The sequence below is a fragment of the Lissotriton vulgaris genome, chromosome 8 (assembly GCF_964263255.1).
Source record: "Lissotriton vulgaris chromosome 8, aLisVul1.2, whole genome shotgun sequence".
Lineage (NCBI taxonomy): Eukaryota > Metazoa > Chordata > Amphibia > Caudata > Salamandridae > Lissotriton > Lissotriton vulgaris.
Window position 1 is genome coordinate 470,759,529 of NC_141696.1, and position 18,965 is coordinate 470,778,493.

Here is an 18,965-nt window from a genome sequence, read left to right on the forward strand (position 1 = left end):
TTTAGCCCACGTATATTGGCCAATACCTTCCCTGAGGTAAGTACCCTTCAGAGTAAAAATAGAAATTCGGCCCCCAGTCACTGTCTAACACCTTCCCTGAGGTAAGTACATGGCAGAGTAAGAATAGGAATGTAGCCACATACACTGGACAACATCTTCCCTGAGGTAAGTACCCAGCAGAGTAAGAATAGAAATTTAGCCCCCAGACATTGGCCAACACCTTCCATGAGGGAAGTACCCAACAGAGTGAGAATAGAATTTAGCCCCCAGTCACTGGCCAACACCTTCCCTGAGGAAAGTACACAGTGGATTAAGAATAGAAATTTAGCCCCAAACACTGGCCAACACTTTCTCTGAGGTAAGTACCCAGCAGAGTAAGAATAGACATTTAGCCACACACATTGGCCAACACCTTCCCTGAGTTAAGTACCCAGCAGAGTAGGAATAGAAATTGATCCCCAGACACTGGCCAACGCCTTCCCTGAGGTAAGTACCCAGCAGAGTAAGAATAGAAATTTAGCCCCCGGACATTGGCCAACACCTTCCCTGAGGTAAGAACTCAGTACAGTAAGAATAGAAATTTAGCCCCCAGACACTGGCCATCACCTTCCCTGAGGTATGTATCTGGCAGAGTAGGAATATGAATTTAGCACCCAGACACTGACCAACACCTTCCCTGGGGTATGTATCTGGCAGAGTAGGAATATGAATGCAGCCCCCAGTCAATGGCCAACACCTTCCCTGAGGTAAGTACACAGTGGATTAAGAATACAAAATTTACCCCCAAACACTGGCCAACACTTTCTCTGAGGTAAGTACCCAGCAGATTAGGAGTAGAAATTTAGCCCCAGACAGTGGCCAACACCTGCCCTGAGGTAAGTAGACGCCGGAGTAAGAATAGACATTTAGCCACACACATTGGCCAACACCTTCCCTGAGTTAAGTACCCTGCAGTGTAGGAATAGAAATGTATCTGCAGACACTGGCCCACACCTTTCCTAAGGTAAGCACCCGGCAGAGAATGAGTAGATATTTAGCCCCATTCACTGGCCAACACCTTCCCTGAGGTAGATACACAGTGGAATAAGAATAGAAAGTTATCCCCACACACTGGTCAATACCTTCCCTGCGGTAAGTACCCGGCAGAGTACGAACAGAAATTTTGCCCCAGACACTGGTCAACACCTTCCTTGAGTTAAGTACCGGACAGAATTTGATTAGAAATTTAGCACCCAGACACTGGCCAACACATCCTGAGGTAAGTACTCAGTGCAGTAAGAATAGAAATTTAGCCCTCAGACACTGGTCAACGCCTTCCCTAAGGTAAGTAGTAGGCAAAGTATGAATAGACATTTAGCCCCAAGATACTGGCCATCACATTCTGTAAGGTAACCACCCAGCAGAGTAGGAGTAGATATTTAGCCCCAGACACTGGCCAACACCTTTCCTGAGGTAAGTACCCAGCAGAGTAAGAATAGACATTTAGCCCCCAGACATTGGCCAACACTTTCCCTGACGGAAGCACCCAGCAGATTAGGAATAGAAATTTAGCCCCAGACACTGGCCAACACCTGCTCTGAGGTAAGTACATGGTAGAGTAAGACTAAGAATGTAGCCCCATACACTGGCCAACACCTTCCCTGAGGTAAGTACCCAGCAGAGTAAGAATGGAAATTTAGCCCCCAGACATTGGCCAACACCTTCCCTGAGGGAATTACCCAGCAGAGTGAGGATAGAAATTTAGCCCCCAGTCACTGGCCAACACCTTCCCTGAGGTAAGTACACAGTGGATTAAGAATAGAAATGTAGCCCCACACACTGGCCAGCACCTTCTCTGAGGTAAGTACCCAGCAGATTAGGAATAGAAATTTAGCCCCAGACACTGGGCAACACCTGCCCTGAGGTAAGTAGATGGCGGTGTAAGAATAGACATTTTGCCTCACACATTGGCCAACAACTTCCCTGAGGTAAGTACCCAGCAGAGTAGGAATAGAAATTAACCGAAGACACTGGCCAACACCTTCCCTGAGGTAAGTAACCGGCAGAGTAAGAATAGAAATATAGCCCCCAAGACATTGGCCAACACCTTCCATGAGGTAAGTACTAGGTACAGTAAGAATAGAAATGTAGCCCCCAGATACTGGCCAACACCTTCCCTGAGGTATGTATCTGGCCGAGTAGGAATATGAATTTAGCACCCAGACACTGACGAACACCTTCCCTGAGGTAAGTACTAGGCAGAGTTTGAATAAACATTTAGCCCGAAGACACTGGCCAAACACCTTTCTTAAGGTAAGCACCCAGTAGAGTACGAGTAGATATTTAGCCCCAGTCACTGGCAAACACCTTCCCTGAGGTAAGTACCCGGCAGAGTACAAATAGAAATTTTGCCCCAGACACTGGGCAACACCTTCCCTGAGGTAAGTACTCGGTGCAGTAAGAATAGAAATGTAGCCCCAGACACTGGCCAACACCTGCCCTGAGGTAAGTAGATGGCAGAGTAAGAATAGACTTTTAGCCTCACACATTGGCCAACACCTTCTCTGAGGTAAGTGCCAAGCAGAGTAGGAATAGAAATTTAGCTCCAGACACTGGCCAACACCTGCCCTGAGGTAAGTAGACAGCGGAGTAAGAATAGACATTTAGCCTCACACATTGGCAACACCTTCTCTGAGGTAAGTGCCCAGCAGAGTAGGAATAGAAATTTAGCCCCAGACACTGGCCAACACCTTCCCTGAGGTAAGTACTCGGCAGAGTAAGAATTGAAATTTGGCCCCCAGACATTGGCCAACACCTTCCCTGAGGTAAGTACACAGTGGATTAAGAATAGAAATTTAACCCCAAACACTTGCCAACACTTTCTCTGAGTAAGTACCCAGCAGATTAGGAATAGAAACTTAGCCCCAGACAGTGGCCAACACCTGCCCTCAGGTAAGTAGACGGCGGAGTAAGAATAGACATTTAGCCACACACATTGGCCAACACCTTCCCTGAGTTAAGTACCCAGCAGAGTAGGAATAGAAATTTATCCCCAGACACTGGCCAATGCCTTCCCTGAGGTAAGTACCCAGCAGAGTAAGAATAGAAATGTAGCCCCCGGACTTTGGCCAACACCTTCCCTGAGGTAAGAACTCAGTACAGTAAGAATAGAAATTTAGCCCCCAGACACTGGCCAACACCTTCCCTGAGGTATGTATCTGGCAGAGTAGGAATATAAATTTAGTCCCCAGTCAATGGCCAACACCTTCCCAGAGGTAAGTACACAGTGGATTAAGAATGGAAATTTACACCCAAACACTGGCCAACACTTTCCCTGAGGTAAGTACCCAGCAGATTAGGAATAGAAATTTAGCCCCAGACAGTGGCCAACACCTGCCCTGAGGTAAGTAGACGGCAGAGTAAGAATAGACATTTAGCCACACACATTGGCCAACACCTTCCCTGAGTTAAGTACCCAGCAGTGTAGGAATAGAAATGTATCTCCAGACACTGGCCCACACCTTTCCTAAGGTAAGCACCCGGCAGAGAATGAGTAGATATTTAGCCCCATTCACTGGCCAACACCTTCCCTGAGGTAGATACACAGTGGAATAAGATTAGAAATTTAGCCCCACACACTGGCCAATACCTTCCCTGGGGTAAGTACCCGGCAGGGTACGAACAGAAATTTTGCCCCAGACACTGGTCAACACCTTCCTTGAGTTAAGTACGGACAGAATATGATTAGAAATTTAGCACCCAGACACTGGCCAACACATCCCTGAGGTAAGTACTCAGTGCAGTAAGAATAGAAATTTAGCCCCCAGACACTGGTCAACGCCTTCCTTAAGGTAAGTAGTAGGTAGAGTATGAATAGACATTTAGCCCTAAGATACTGGCCAACGCATTCTGTAAGGTAACCACCCAGCAGAGTAGGAGTAGATATTTAGCCCCAGACACTTGCCAACACCCTTCCTGAGGTAAGTACCCAGCAGAGTAAGAATACACATTTAGCCCCCAGACATTGGCCAACACTTTCCCTGATGGAAGTACACAGCAGAGTGAGGATAGAAATGTAGCCCCCAGTCACTGGCCAACACCTTCCCTGAGGTAAGTAAACGGTGGATTAAGAATAGAAATTTAGCCCCAAAAACTGGCCAACACCTTCTCTGAGGTAAGTACCCAGCAGATTATGAATTGAAATTTAGCCCCAGACACTGGCCAACACCTGCTCCGAGGTAAGTAGATGGCGGTGTAAGAATAGACATTTAGTCTCACACATTGGCCAACAACTTCCCTGAGGTAAGTACCCAGGAGAGTAGGAATAGAAATTTAGCCCCAGACACTGGCCAACACCTTCCCTGAGGTAAGCACCCGGCAGAGTAAGAATAGAAATGTAGCCCCCAGACATTGGCCAACACCTTCTCTGAGGTAAGTACTAGGTACAGTAAGAATAGAAATGTAGCCCCCAGATACTGGCGAACACCTTCCCTGAGGTATGTATCTGGCCGAGTAGGAATATGAATTTAGCACCCAGACACTGACTAACACCTTCCCTGAGGTAAGTACTAGGCAGAGTATGAATAAACATTTAGCCCGAAGACACTGGCCAACACCTTTCCTAAGGTAAGCACCCGGCAGAGTAGAAGTAGATATTTAGCCCCCAGACACTAGCCAACGCCTTACCTGAGGTAAGTACCCATTGGAGTAAGAATAGAAATGTAGCCCCCAGTCACTGGCCAACACCTTTACCGAGGTAAGTAGATGGCAGAGTAAGAATAGACATAAAGCCCCACACACTGGCCAACACCTACCCTTGGGTAAGTACCTGGTGGAGTAAGAATAGAAATTTAGCCCCAAACACTGGCCAACACCTACCCGAGGTAAGCGCCCGGCAGAGTAGGAGTAGATATTTAGCCCCAGACACTGGCCAACACCTTCTCTGAGATAAGTACCAGGCAGAGTATGAATAGAAATTCAGACCCCAGACATTGGCCTGCACCTTTACCGAGGTAAGTAGATGGCAGAGTAAGAATAGACATAAAGCCCCACACCCTGGCCAAAACCTTCCCTGAGGTAAGTACCTGGTGGAGTAAGAATATAAATTTAGCCCCAGACACTGGCCCATACCTTCCCTGAGGTAAGTACCCAGTGGAGTAAAAATAGAAATCTAGCTCCCAGACACTGGCCAACACCTTCCCTGAGGTAAGTACCTGGCAGAGTAAGAATAGAAATTCAGCCCCCAGTCACTGGCCAACACATTTCCTGAGGTAAGTACATGGCAGAGTAACAATAGAAATGTAGCCCCAGACACTGGCCAACACCTTCCCAAAGGTTAGTACACGGCCGAGTAGGAATAGAAATTTAGCACCAGACAATGGCCAACATCTTCCCTGAGGTAAGTACCCATCAGAATAAGAATATAAATTTAGCCCCCAGAGATTGGCCAACACCTTCCCTGAAGGAAGTACCCTGCAGAGTGAGAATAGAAATTTAGCCTCAGTTAATGGCCAACACCTTCCCTTAGGAAAGTACAAGGTGGAGTAAGAATAGAAATGTAACCCGACACACTGGCTAACACCTTCCCTGAGGTAAGTATATGGTGGAGTATGAATAGAAATGTAGCCCCAGACACGGGCCAATACATTCCATGAAGTAAGTACCCAGTGGTGTAAGAATAGAAATTTAGCCCCCAGACAATGGCCAACACCTTCCCTGATGCAAGTTCATGGCACAGTAAGAATAAAAATTTAGCTCACAGATATTTGCCAACACCTTTCCTGAGGTAAGTACCCTGCAGAATAAGAATATAAATTCAGCCCCCAGTCAATGTCCAGCACCTGAGGTAACTACATGGCAGAGTAAGACTAGGAATGAAGCACTGACACTGGCCAACACCTTCATTGAGGTATGTACCCAGCAGAGTAAGAATAGAAATTTAGTGCCCAGACATTGGCCAACACTTTCCCTGAGGGAAGTACCCGGCAGAGTGAGAATAGAAATTTAGCCCCCGGTCACTGGCCAACACCTTCCCTGAAGTAAGTACATGGTACAGTAAGAATAGAAATTTAGCCCACGGATATAGGCCAATACCTTCCCTGAGGAAAGTACCCGGCAGAGTAAGAATAGACATTTAGCCTCACACATTGGCCAACACCTTCCCTGAGGTAAGTACCTGGCAGAGTAAGCATAGAAATTTAGCCCCAGACACTGACCAACACTCTCCCTGAGGTAAGTACCCAGTGGAGTAAGAACAGAAATTTAGCCCCCAGACACTGGCCAACACCTTCCCTGAGGTAAGTACATGGAAGAGTAAGAATTGAAATTTAGCCTATCGATATTGGCCAACACCTTCCCTGAGGTAAGAACCCGGCAGAGTAAGAATAGAATTTCAGCCCCCAGTCACTGGCCAACACCTTCCCTGAGGTAAGTACATGGCGGAGTAAAATAGAAATTTAGCCCCAGACACTGGCCAACACCTTCCCTGAGGTAAGTACCCTTTGGAGTATGAATAGAAATTTAGCACTCAGATGCTGGCCAACACATTCACTGAGGTAAGTTTCCAGTGGAGTAAGAATAGAAATGTAGCCCCCAGACGCTGGCCAAACACTTTCACTTAGGTAAGTACTTGGTGTAGTGAGAATAGAAATGTAGCTCCTAGACAGAGGCCAACACCTTCCCTGAGGTAAGTACCCCGCAGACTAGGAATATAAATGTAGCCCCAGACACTGGCCAACACCTTCCCTGAGATAAGTACCCAGCAGAGTAAGAATAGAAATTCAGCGTCTAGTCACTGGCCAACACCTTCCCTGATGTAAATTAGGTAAGTGCACAGTGGAGTAAGAATAGAAATTTAGCCCAGCACACTTGCCAACGCACTTGCCAACACCTTCCCTGAGGTAAGTACCCAGCAGACTAGGAATAGAACTTTAGTGCCCAGACATTGGCCAACACCTGCCCTGAGGTAAGTACCCAGCAGAGTAAGAATAGAAATTTAGTGCCCAGACATTGGCCAACAATTTCCCTGAGGGAAGTACCCGGAAGAATGAGAATAGAAATTTAGCCCCCAGTCACTGGCCAACACCTTCCCTGAAGTAAGTACATGGCACAGTAAGAATAGAAATTTAGCCCACGGATATTGGCCAATACCTTCCCTGAGGTAAGTACCCGGCAGAGTAAGAATAGACATTTAGCCTCACACATTGGCCAACACCTTCACTGAGGTAAGTACCTGGCAGAGTAAGCATAGAAATTTAGCCACAGACACTGACCAACACTCTCCCTTAGGTAAGTACCCAGTGGAGTAAGAACAGAAATTTATCCCCCAGACACTGGCCAACACCTTCCTTGAGGTAAGTAGCTGGCAGAGTTAGAATAGAAATATAGCCCCCAGATATTGGGCAACAACTTCTCTAAGGTAAGTACTCGGTGCAGTAAGAATATAAATGTAGCCCCAGACACTGGCCAACGCCTGCCCTGAGGTAAGTAGATGGCAGAGTAAGAATAGACTTTTAGCCTCACACATTGGCCAACACCTTCTCTGAGATAAGTGCCAAGCAGGGTAGGAATAGAATTTTAGCCCCAGACACTGGCCAACACCTGCCCTGAGGTAAGTAGACAGCGGAGTAAGAATAGACATTTAGCCTCACACATTGGCCAACACCTTCTCCGAGGTAAGTGCCAAGCAGAGTAGGAATAGAAATTTAGCCCCAGACACTGGCCAACACCTTCCCTGAGGTAAGTACCCAGCAGATTAAGAATTGAAATTTAGCCCCCAGACATTGGCCAGCACCTTCCCTGAGGTAAGTACTCAGTACAGTAAGAATAGAAATTTAGTTCCCAGACACTGGCCAACACCTTCCCTGAGGTATGTATCTGGCAGAGTAGGAATATGAATTTAGCACCCAGACACTGACCAAGACCTTCCCTGAAGTAAGTACCCAGTGGCGTAAGAATGAAAAAATACAGCCCCTAGAGACTGGCCAACACCTTCCCTGATGTAAGTACATGGCACAGTAAGAATAGAAATTTAGCCCACGTATATTGGCCAATACCTTCCCTGAGGTAAGTACCCTTTAGAGTAAAAATTAGAAATTCAGCCCCCAGTCACTGTCTAACACCTTCCCTAAGGTAAGTGCATGGCAGAGTAAGAATAGGAATGTAGCCACATACACTGGACAACATCTTCCCTGAGGTAAGTACCCAGCAGAGTAAGAATAGAAATTTAGCCCCCAGACATTGGCCAACACCTTCCATGAGGGAAGTACCCAACAGAGTGAGAATAGAATTGAGCCCCCAGTCACTGGCCAACACCTTCCCTGAGGTAAGTACACAGTGGATTAAGAATAGAAATTTAGCCCCAAACACTGTCCAACACTTTCTCTGAGGTAAGTACCCAGCAGACTAGGAATAGAAATTTAGCCCCAGACAGTGGCCAACACCTGCCCTGAGGTAAGTAGACGGCGGAGTAAGAATAGACATTTAGCCACACACATTGGCCAACACCTTCCCTGAGTTAAGTACCCAGCAGAGTAGGAATAGAAATTGATCCCCAGACACTGGCCAACGCCTTCCCTGAGATAAGTACCCAGCAGAGTAGGAATAGAAATGTAGCCCCCGGACATTGGCCAACACCTTCCCTGAGGTAAGAACTCAGTACAGTAAGAATAGAAATTTAGCCCCCAGACACTGGCCATCACCTTCCCTGAGGTATGTATCTGGCAGAGTAGAAATATGAATTTAGCACCCAGACACTGACCAACACCTTACCCGAGGTAAGCACTAGGAAGAGGATGAATAAACATTTAGTCCCAAGACACTGGCCCATACCTTTCCTAAGGTAAGCACCCGGCAGAGAAGGAGTAAATATTAAGCCCCATTCACTGGCCAACACCTTCCCTGAGGTAGATACACAGTGGAAGAAATTTATCCCACACACTGGCCAATACCTTCCCTGAGGTAAGTACCCGGCAGAGTACGAACAGAAATTTTGCCCGAGACACTGGTCAACACCTTCCTTGAGTTAAGTACCGGACAGAGTTTGATTAGAAATTTAGCACCCAGACACTGGCCAACACATCCCTGAGGTAAGTACTCAGTGCAGTAAGAATAGAAATTTAGCCCTCAGACACTGGTCAACGCCTTCCTTAAGGTAAGTAGTAGGCAGAGTATGAATAGACATTTAGCCCCAAGATACTGGCCAACACATTCTGTAAGGTAACCACCCAGCAGAGTAGGAGTAGATATTTAGCCCCAGACACTGGCCAACACCTTTCCTGAGGTAAGTACCCAGCAGAGTAAGAATAGACATTTAGCCCCCAGACATTGGCCAACACTTTCCCTGACGGAAGCACCCAGCAGATTAGGAATAGAAATTTAGCCCCAGACACTGGCCAACACCTGCTCTGAGGTAAGTACATGGTAGAGTAAGATCAAGAATGTAGCCCCATACACTGGCCAACACCTTCCCTGAGGTAAGTACCCAGCAGAGTAAGAATGGAAATTTAGCCCCCAGACATTGGCCAACACCTTCCCTGAAGGAATTACCCAGCAGAGTTAGGATAGAAATTTAGCCCCAGATACTGGCCAACACCTGCCCTGAGGTAAGTAGATGGCGGTGTAAGAATAGACATTTAGCCTCACACATTGGCCAACAACTTCCCTGAGGTAAGTACCCAGCAGAGTAGGAATAGAAATTAACCGAAGACACTGGCCAACACCTTCCCTGAGGTAAGTAACCGGCAGAGTAAGAATAGAAATATAGCCCCCAAGACATTGGCCAACACCTTCCATGAGGTAAGAACTAGGTACAGTAAGAATAGAAATGTAGCCTCCAGATACTGGCCAACACCTTCCCTGAGGTATGTATCTGGCCGAGTAGGAATATGAATTTAGCACCCAGACACTGACGAACACCTTCCCTGAGGTAAGTACTAGGCAGAGTTTGAATAAACATTTAGCCCGAAGACACTGTCCAAACACCTTTCCTAAGGTAAGCACCCGGTAGAGTACGAGTAGATATTTAGCCCCAGTCACTGGCCAACACCTTCCCTGAGGTAAGTACCCGGCAGAGTACGAATGGAAATTTTGCCCCAGACACTGGGCAACACCTTCCCTGAGGTAAGTACTCGGTGCAGTAAGAATAGAAATGTAGCCCCAGACACTGGCCAACACCTGCCCTGAGGTAAGTAGATGGCAGAGTAAGAATAGACTTTTAGCCTCACACATTGGCCAACACCTTCTCTGAGGTAAGTGCCAAGCAGAGTAGGAATAGAAATTTAGCTCCAGACACTGGCCAACACCTGCCCTGAGGTAAGTAGACAGCGGAGTAAGAATAGACATTTAGCCCCACACATTGGCCAACACCTTCCCTGAGTTAAGTACCCAGCAGTGTAGGAATAGAAATTTAGCTCCAGACACTGGCCCACACCTTTCCTAGGGTAAGCACCCGGCAGAGAATGAGTAGATATTTAGCCCCATTCACTGGCCAACACCTTCCCTGAGGTAGATACACAGTGGAATAAGAATAGAAATTTAGCCCCACACACTGGCCAATACCTTCCCTGCGGTAAGTACCCAGCAGAGTACGAACAGAAATTTTGCCCCAGACACTGGTCAACACCTTCCTTGAGTTAAGTACGGACAGAATATGATTAGAAATTTAGCACCCAGACACTGGCCAACACATCCCTGAGGTAAGTACTCAGTGCAGTAAGAATAGAAATTTAGCCCCCTGACACTGGTCAACGCCTTCCTTAAGGTAAGTAGTAGGCAGAGTATGAATAGACATTTAGCCCCAAGATACTGGCCAACGCATTCTGTAAGGTAACCACCCAGCAGAGTAGGAGTAGATATTTAGCCCCAGACACTTGCCAACACCTTTCCTGAGGTAAGTACCCAGCAGAGTAAGAATAGACATTTAGTCCCCAGGCATTGGCCAACACTTTCCCTGACGGAAGTACCCAGCGGAGTGAGGATAGAAATTTAGCCCCCAGTCACTGGCCAACACCTTCCCTGAGGTAAGTACACGGTGGATTAAGAATAGAAATTTAGCCCCACAAACTGGCCAACACCTTCTCTGAGGTAAGTACCCAGCAGATTATGAATAGAAATGTAGCCCCAGACACTGGCCAACACCTGCTCCGAGGTAAGTAGATGGCGGTGTAAGAATAGACATTTAGCCTCACACATTGGCCAACAACTTCCCTGAGGTAAGTACCCAGGAGAGTAGGAATAGAAATTTAGCCCCAGACACTGGCCAACACCTTCCCTGAGGTAAGCACCCGGCAGAGTAAGAATAGAAATGTAGCCCCCAGACATTGGCCAACACCTTCTCTGAGGTAAGTACTAGGTACAGTAAGAATAGAAATGTAGCCCCCAGATACTGGCGAACACCTTCCCTGAGGTATGTATCTGGCCGAGTAGGAATATGAATTTAGCACCCAGACACTGACTAACACCTTCCCTGAGGTAAGTACTAGGCAGAGTATGAATAAACATTTAGCCCGCAGACACTGGCCAACACTTTTCCTAAGGTAAGCACCCGGCAGAGTAGGAGTAGATATTTAGCCCCTAGACACTAGCCAACGCCTTCCCTGAGGTAAGTACCCAGTGGAGTAAGAATAGAAATGTAGCCCCCAGTCACTGGCCAACACCTTTACCGAGGTAAGTAGATGGCAGAGTAAGAATAGACATAAAGCCCCACACACTGGCCAACACCTACCCTTGGGTAAGTACCTGGTGGAGTAAGAATAGAAATTTAGCCCCAAACACTGGCCAACACCTACCCGAGGTAAGCTCCCGGCAGAGTAGTAGATATTTAGCCCCAGACACTGGCCAACACCTTCTCTGAGATAAGTACCAGGCAGAGTATGAATAGAAATTCAGACCCCAGACACTGGGCAACACCTGCCCTGAGGTAAGAAGATGGCGGTGTAAGAATAGACATTTTGCCTCACACATTGGCCAACAACTTCCCTGAGGTAAGTACCCAGCAGAGTAGGAATAGAAATTAACCGAAGACACTGGCCAACACCTTCCCTGAGGTAAGTAACCGGCAGAGTAAGAATAGAAATATAGCCCCCAAGACATTGGCCAACACCTTCCATGAGGTAAGTACTAGGTACAGTAAGAATAGAAATGTAGCCCCCAGATACTGGCCAACACCGTCCCTGAGGTATGTATCTGGCCGAGTAGGAATATGAATTTAGCACCCAGACACTGACGAACACCTTCCCTGAGGTAAGTACTAGGCAGAGTTTGAATAAACATTTAGCCCGAAGACACTGGCCAAACACCTTTCTTAAGGTAAGCACCCAGTAGAGTACGAGTAGATATTTAGCCCCAGTCACTGGCAAACACCTTCCCTGAGGTAAGTACCCGGCAGAGTACAAATAGAAATTTTGCCCCAGACACTGGGCAACACCTTCCCTGAGGTAAGTACTCGGTGCAGTAAGAATAGAAATGTAGCCCCAGACACTGGCCAACACCTGCCCTGAGGTAAGTAGATGGCAGAGTAAGAATAGACTTTTAGCCTCACACATTGGCCAACACCTTCTCTGAGGTAAGTGCCAAGCAGAGTAGGAATAGAAATTTAGCTCCAGACACTGGCCAACACCTGCCCTGAGGTAAGTAGACAGCGGAGTAAGAATAGACATTTAGCCCCACACATTGGCCAACACCTTCTCTGAGGTAAGTGCCCAGCAGAGTAGGAATAGAAATTTAGCCCCAGACACTGGCCAACACCTTCCCTGAGGTAAGTACCCGGCAGAGTAAGAATTGAAATTTGGCCCCCAGACATTGGCCAACACCTTCCCTGAGGTAAGTACACAGTGGATTAAGAATAGAAATTTAACCCCAAACACTTGCCAACACTTTCTCTGAGTAAGTACCCAGCAGATTAGGAATAGAAACTTAGCCCCAGACAGTGGCCAACACCTGCCCTCAGGTAAGTAGACGGCGGAGTAAGAATAGACATTTAGCCACACACATTGGCCAACACCTTCCCTGAGTTAAGTACCCAGCAGAGTAGGAATAGAAATTTATCCCCAGACACTGGCCAATGCCTTCCCTGAGGTAAGTACCCAGCAGAGTAAGAATAGAAATGTAGCCCCCGGACTTTGGCCAACACCTTCCCTGAGGTAAGAACTCAGTACAGTAAGAATAGAAATTTAGCCCCCAGACACTGGCCAACACCTTCCCTGAGGTATGTATCTGGCAGAGTAGGAATATAAATTTAGTCCCCAGTCAATGGCCAACACCTTCCCTGAGGTAAGTACACAGTGGATTAAGAATGGAAATTTACACCCAAACACTGGCCAACACTTTCCCTGAGGTAAGTACCCAGCAGATTAGGAATAGAAATTTAGCCCCAGACAGTGGCCAACACCTGCCCTGAGGTAAGTAGACGGCAGAGTAAGAATAGACATTTAGCCACACACATTGGCCAACACCTTCCCTGAGTTAAGTACCCAGCAGTGTAGGAATAGAAATGTATCTCCAGACACTGGCCCACACCTTTCCTAAGGTAAGCACCCGGCAGAGAATGAGTAGATATTTAGCCCCATTCACTGGCCAACACCTTCCCTGAGGTAGATACACGGTGGAATAAGATTAGAAATTTAGCCCCACACACTGGCCAATACCTTCCCTGGGGTAAGTACCCGGCAGGGTACGAACAGAAATTTTGCCCCAGACACTGGTCAACACCTTCCTTGAGTTAAGTACCGGACAGAATATGATTAGAAATTTAGCACCCAGACACTGGCCAACACATCCCTGAGGTAAGTACTCAGTGCAGTAAGAATAGAAATTTAGCCCCCAGACACTGGTCAACGCCTTCCTTAAGGTAAGTAGTAGGCAGAGTATGAATAGACATTTAGCCCTAAGATACTGGCCAACGCATTCTGTAAGGTAACCACCCAGCAGAGTAGGAGTAGATATTTAGCCCCAGACACTTGCCAACACCCTTCCTGAGGTAAGTACCCAGCAGAGTAAGAATAGACATTTAGCCCCCAGACATTGGCCAACACTTTCCCTGATGGAAGTACACAGCAGAGTGAGGATAGAAATGTAGCCCCCAGTCACTGGCCAACACCTTCCCTGAGGTAAGTACACGGTGGATTAAGAATAGAAATTTAGCCCCACAAACTGGCCAACACCTTCTCTGAGGTAAGTACCCAGCAGATTATGAATTGAAATTTAGCCCCAGACACTGGCCAACACCTGCTCCGAGGTAAGTAGATGGCGGTGTAAGAATAGACATTTAGTCTCACACATTGGCCAACAACTTCCCTGAGGTAAGTACCCAGGAGAGTAGGAATAGAAATTTAGCCCCAGACACTGGCCAACACCTTCCCTGAGGTAAGCACCCGGCAGAGTAAGAATAGAAATGTAGCCCCCAGACATTGGCCAACACCTTCTCTGAGGTAAGTACTAGGTACAGTAAGAATAGAAATGTAGCCCCCAGATACTGGCGAACACCTTCCCTGAGGTATTTATCTGGCCGAGTAGGAATATGAATTTAGCACCCAGACACTGACTAACACCTTCCCTGAGGTAAGTACTAGGCAGAGTATGAATAAACATTTAGCCCGAAGACACTGGCCAACACCTTTCCTAAGGTAAGCACCCGGCAGAGTAGAAGTAGATATTTAGCCCCCAGACACTAGCCAACGCCTTACCTGAGGTAAGTACCCATTGGAGTAAGAATAGAAATGTAGCCCCCAGTCACTGGCCAACACCTTTACCGAGGTAAGTAGATGGCAGAGTAAGAATAGACATAAAGCCCCACACACTGGCCAACACCTACCCTTGGGTAAGTACCTGGTGGAGTAAGAATAGAAATTTAGCCCCAAACACTGGCCAACACCTACCCGAGGTAAGCGCCCGGCAGAGTAGGAGTAGATATTTAGCCCCAGACACTGGCCAACACCTTCTCTGAGATAAGTACCAGGCAGAGTATGAATAGAAATTCAGACCCCAGACATTGGCCTGCACCTTTACCGAGGTAAGTAGATGGCAGAGTAAGAATAGACATAAAGCCCCACACACTGGCCAAAACCTTCCCTGAGGTAAGTACCTGGTGGAGTAAGAATATAAATTTAGCCCCAGACACTGGCCCATACCTTCCCTGAGGTAAGTACCCAGTGGAGTAAAAATAGAAATTTAGCTCCCAGACACTGGCCAACACCTTCACTGAGATAAGTACATGGCACAGTAAGAATAGAAATTTAGGCCACGGATATTGGCCCCCACCTTCCCTGAGGTAAATACCTGGTAGAGTAAGAATAGAAATTCAGCCCCCAGTCACTGGCCAACACATTTCCTGAGGTAAGTACATGGCAGAGTAACAATAGAAATGTAGCCCCAGACACTGGCCAACACCTTCCCAAAGGTTAGTACACGGCCGAGTAGGAATAGAAATTTAGCACCAGACAATGGCCAACATCTTCCCTGAGGTAAGTACCCATCAGAATAAGAATATAAATTTAGCCCCCAGAGATTGGCCAACACCTTCCCTGAAGGAAGTACCCTGCAGAGTGAGAATAGAAATTTAGCCTCAGTTAATGGCCAACACCTTCCCTTAGGAAAGTACAAGGTGGAGTAAGAATAGAAATGTAACCCGACACACTGGCTAACACCTTCCCTGAGGTAAGTATATGGCGGAGTATGAATAGAAATTTAGCCCCAGACACGGGCCAATACATTCCCTGAAGTAAGTACCCAGTGGTGTAAGAATAGAAATTTAGCCCCCAGACAATGGCCAACACCTTCCCTGATGCAAGTTCATGGCACAGTAAGAATAGAAATTTAGCTCACAGATATTTGCCAACACCTTTCCTGAGGTAAGTACCCTGCAGAATAAGAATATAAATTCAGCCCCCAGTCAATGTCCAGCACCTGAGGTAACTACATGGCAGAGTAAGACTAGGAATGCAGCACTGACACTGGCCAACACCTTCATTGAGGTATGTACCCAGCAGAGTAAGAATAGAAATATAGCCCCCAAGACATTGGCCAACACCTTCCATGAGGTAAGAACTAGGTACAGTAAGAATAGAAATGTAGCCTCCAGATACTGGCCAACACCTTCCCTGAGGTATGTATCTGGCCGAGTAGGAATATGAATTTAGCACCCAGACACTGACGAACACCTTCCCTGAGGTAAGTACTAGGCAGAGTTTGAATAAACATTTAGCCCGAAGACACTGTCCAAACACCTTTCCTAAGGTAAGCACCCGGTAGAGTACGAGTAGATATTTAGCCCCAGTCACTGGCCAACACCTTCCCTGAGGTAAGTAACCGGCAGAGTAAGAATAGAAATATAGCCCCCAAGACATTGGCCAACACCTTCCATGAGGTAAGTACTAGGTACAGTAAGAATAGAAATGTAGCCCCCAGATACTGGCCAACACCTTCCCTGAGGTATGTATCTGGCCGAGTAGGAATATGAATTTAGCACCCAGACACTGACGAACACCTTCCCTGAGGTAAGTACTAGGCAGAGTTTGAATAAACATTTAGCCCGAAGACACTGGCCAAACACCTTTCTTAAGGTAAGCACCCAGTAGAGTACGAGTAGATATTTAGCCCCAGTCACTGGCAAACACCTTCCCTGAGGTAAGTACCCGGCAGAGTACAAATAGAAATTTTGCCCCAGACACTGGGCAACACCTTCCCTGAGGTAAGTACTCGGTGCAGTAAGAATAGAAATGTAGCCCCAGACACTGGCCAACACCTGCCCTGAGGTAAGTAGATGGCAGAGTAAGAATAGACTTTTAGCCTCACACATTGGCCAACACCTTCTCTGAGGTAAGTGCCAAGCAGAGTAGGAATAGAAATTTAGCTCCAGACACTGGCCAACACCTGCCCTGAGGTAAGTAGACAGCGGAGTAAGAATAGACATTTAGCCTCACACATTGGCCAACACCTTCTCCGAGGTAAGTGCCCAGCAGAGTAGGAATAGAAATTTAGCCCCAGACACTGGCCAACACCTTCCCTGAGGTAAGTACTCGGCAGAGTAAGAATTGAAATTTGGCCCCCAGACATTGGCCAACACCTTCCCTGAGGTAAGTACACAGTGGATTAAGAATAGAAATTTAACCCCAAACACTTGCCAACACTTTCTCTGAGTAAGTACCCAGCAGATTAGGAATAGAAACTTTGCCCCAGACAGTGGCCAACACCTGCCCTCAGGTAAGTAGACGGCGGAGTAAGAATAGACATTTAGCCACACACATTGGCCAACACCTTCCCTGAGTTAAGTACCCAGCAGAGTAGGAATAGAAATTTATCCCCAGACACTGGCCAATGCCTTCCCTGAGGTAAGTACCCAGCAGAGTAAGAATAGAAATGTAGCCCCCGGACTTTGGCCAACACCTTCCCTGAGGTAAGAACTCAGTACAGTAAGAATAGAAATTTAGCCCCCAGACACTGGCCAACACCTTCCCTGAGGTATGTATCTGGCAGAGTAGGAATATAAATTTAGTCCCCAGTCAATGGCCAACACCTTCCCAGAGGTAAGTACACAGTGGATTAAGAATGGAAATTTACACCCAAACACTGGCCAACACTTTCCCTGAGGTAAGTACCCAGCAGATTAGGAATAGAAATTTAGCCCCAGACAGTGGCCAACACCTGCCCTGAGGTAAGTAGACGGCAGAGTAAGAATAGACATTTAGCCACACACATTGGCCAACACCTTCCCTGAGTTAAGTACCCAGCAGTGTAGGAATAGAAATGTATCTCCAGACACTGGCCCACACCTTTCCTAAGGTAAGCACCCGGCAGAGAATGAGTAGATATTTAGCCCCATTCACTGGCCAACACCTTCCCTGAGGTAGATACACAGTGGAATAAGATTAGAAATTTAGCCCCACACACTGGCCAATACCTTCCCTGGGGTAAGTACCCGGCAGGGTACGAACAGAAATTTTGCCCCAGACACTGGTCAACACCTTCCTTGAGTTAAGTACGGACAGAATATGATTAGAAATTTAGCACCCAGACACTGGCCAACACATCCCTGAGGTAAGTACTCAGTGCAGTAAGAATAGAAATTTAGCCCCCAGACACTGGTCAACGCCTTCCTTAAGGTAAGTAGTAGGTAGAGTATGAATAGACATTTAGCCCTAAGATACTGGCCAACGCATTCTGTAAGGTAACCACCCAGCAGAGTAGGAGTAGATATTTAGCCCCAGACACTTGCCAACACCCTTCCTGAGGTAAGTACCCAGCAGAGTAAGAATACACATTTAGCCCCCAGACATTGGCCAACACTTTCCCTGATGGAAGTACACAGCAGAGTGAGGATAGAAATGTAGCCCCCAGTCACTGGCCAACACCTTCCCTGAGGTAAGTAAACGGTGGATTAAGAATAGAAATTTAGCCCCAAAAACTGGCCAACACCTTCTCTGAGGTAAGTACCCAGCAGATTATGAATTGAAATTTAGCCCCAGACACTGGCCAACACCTGCTCCGAGGTAAGTAGATGGCGGTGTAAGAATAGACATTTAGTCTCACACATTGGCCAACAACTTCCCTGAGGTAAGTACCCAGGAGAGTAGGAATAGAAATTTAGCCCCAGACACTGGCCAACACCTTCCCTGAGGTAAGCACCCGGCAGAGTAAGAATAGAAATGTAGCCCCCAGACATTGGCCAACACCTTCTCTGAGGTAAGTACTAGGTACAGTAAGAATAGAAATGTAGCCCCCAGATACTGGCGAACACCTTCCCTGAGGTATGTATCTGGCCGAGTAGGAATATGAATTTAGCACCCAGACACTGACTAACACCTTCCCTGAGGTAAGTACTAGGCAGAGTATGAATAAACATTTAGCCCGAAGACACTGGCCAACACCTTTCCTAAGGTAAGCACCCGGCAGAGTAGAAGTAGATATTTAGCCCCCAGACACTAGCCAACGCCTTACCTGAGGTAAGTACCCATTGGAGTAAGAATAGAAATGTAGCCCCCAGTCACTGGCCA